Source organism: Penaeus vannamei, chromosome 10 (assembly GCF_042767895.1).
Source record: "Penaeus vannamei isolate JL-2024 chromosome 10, ASM4276789v1, whole genome shotgun sequence".
In the NCBI taxonomy this organism is placed as follows: Eukaryota; Metazoa; Arthropoda; class Malacostraca; order Decapoda; family Penaeidae; genus Penaeus; species Penaeus vannamei.
Genome location: NC_091558.1, coordinates 35,420,761 through 35,423,260, shown reverse-complemented (window position 1 = coordinate 35,423,260; position 2,500 = coordinate 35,420,761).

The window sequence follows — 2,500 nt, the reverse complement described above, 5'->3', positions numbered from 1 at the left end:
GATAATAATAATTATGATAATAATAATGACAATAATAATGAAAAGTCATAATAAAAATAATGATGATAATAATAATAATAATAATTATAATTATAATAATTATAATACTAAAGTAATAATGACATTAATAATATTGACAATAGTAATGATAATCATAATAACAAGGATAACAACAACAATAGTAATAATAATAATGAAAATGATATTAAGGATAAAAATAATAGTGATGATAATGATAATGATGATAATGATGATAAAATCTATGATATTAACAATAGAAATATTAATAATAGTGACAATAACGATAGTAATGATGATGATAACAACAGGAATGATAATAATGATAATATTATTAATGATAATTATAAAAAATAGCACTGATATCAATGCTTATGGGCAATAATGGCAATGATAATGATAATGACAATAATAATTATAATAATCATAACATTAATGACAATGATAATGATAATAATAATGATAAGGATAATAGTAATGATAATAAAGATAACAATACCAGAGTAATATTAATGATAATGATGATGATGATGAGAATAATGATAATCATAATGAACAACAAAAAAGGTGTGATAATAATAACAATCATCTTCTCAACAATAATGATAATGAAACTGCTATTTATAATGATAACGATAATGATGATGCTGGTGGTAATGGTGATCATAATGACGATAATGAGTATTGTTATAATAGTAATCAAATAGTGTAATACAGATAACATAAAAATATATTAACAACAGTAATAATGATGAACCGTATTCGTTGCGAAAAATATGGAAAATGTATGAATGAGAATGCATACCTTTTCTAAATGTCATTGTAATAATAAGAATTTTTATCAATTTTTTTCGCTTCGTTTTTATCGTGGCTGTGTTTCTTCTCGTTTGTTTGTCAATGTTAATGTGATTGCTTTTGTGTTTAATGGGGATATTAATAATGATGTCAAGTTCTATAAACAAAATGTAACTTTACTACGCATCGTTGAAAACAAAGCACTCGGAAGCAAATTAATACATCAACTGTCAATACAGTAAAAACTCACGCTTCGAACTCACTGAGAGATCCTCGTCGGATGTTGTAAATCGGAAATGGACGGATCATTTAGCTTTTCAGGGCGTCTGATGAGGAACTCTTAACTATAAACATCATCTTTTCATTCAATTTCTGTTTTATCAGTGTCGACATTAGCTATGTGTGTACACTACTATTCTGTTGATAGAAATATATGGACAATATTCACTATCTTACATGTTATAAGATTACAATACTCTTTATAATGACATTTCTGTCATACAATCCAGAATTCCTTTTTTTTTTAGTGATTCTTCTAGCATCATCCTCTTATCTGCCCCATGCACTTCGATCGAATCCCAACCTCCATTATGTTTTCTTCAACGGAGCATTATGTCGATCAGCATTCCTATCCACTTCGCGTCACACTGTATTACTTTCGTCCACCCAATCTTCCTCAGCGCCTATGCGTCATAAGGATGGTCATGCAAAGTCAGGCCAGATTACTATACGTCTGGTTACGCTCCGCTAAGCTGGCTAACATAGGGGTTAGGGCAGCAGGGGTGAGTTGCCAATCACTGGAACGCTGGACTGTGAAGTTCATGTTTACAGTCGTGTTTACTTTGCTCATTGACGTACAGCCGGATATGAATATTAGTCCAATTGTTTAGTTAAGGCTGGAATATGATTGGATCGTTCGCATATAAAAGAGAATGGTACATGGGGAGTCAATTAACTGGGAAAAATATAAATCACGTATTTCCACAATCCTTTTATCATTCGCCGCGTTCCTCCCTCACTATTGCTTTATATATATATATATATATATATATATATATATATATATATATATATATATATATATATATATATATATATATATATATGCATACACACACACACACACACACACACACACATGTATATTTGTATATATACATATATACATATATATACACACATATATATATGTATATATATATGTATATATATGTATATATATGTATATATATGTATATATATTGATATATATATATATATATATATATATATATATATATATATATATATATATATATATATATATATATATATACATACACATCTCTCTCTTCCTCTCCCCTTACACACACACATGTATATGTATGTACATATATATAAACATGTACATACACATTCGCGGGTGAGTGTGATTGAATCTATTGATGTAAGATTATTAACAGTATGCGTGTGCGTGCTGTTGCTGATACATACATTTCTTTTCACATAGACATTGCTATGTCCTCTCTTCTCCCCAATTCCTAATCTCCTTCTACTTCAGTTTCCCCTCTCTCTCTCCCTCCGCCTCTCATCGTCCCGTTACCATCCCGGTCCCTCTTCTTGCCTTTGTTCCCGTCCCCTCACAATCTCCTCTTCTCCCGTCTCCTTATTATTTCCTCTCCTCATCCACCATTCCCTTCACATTCGT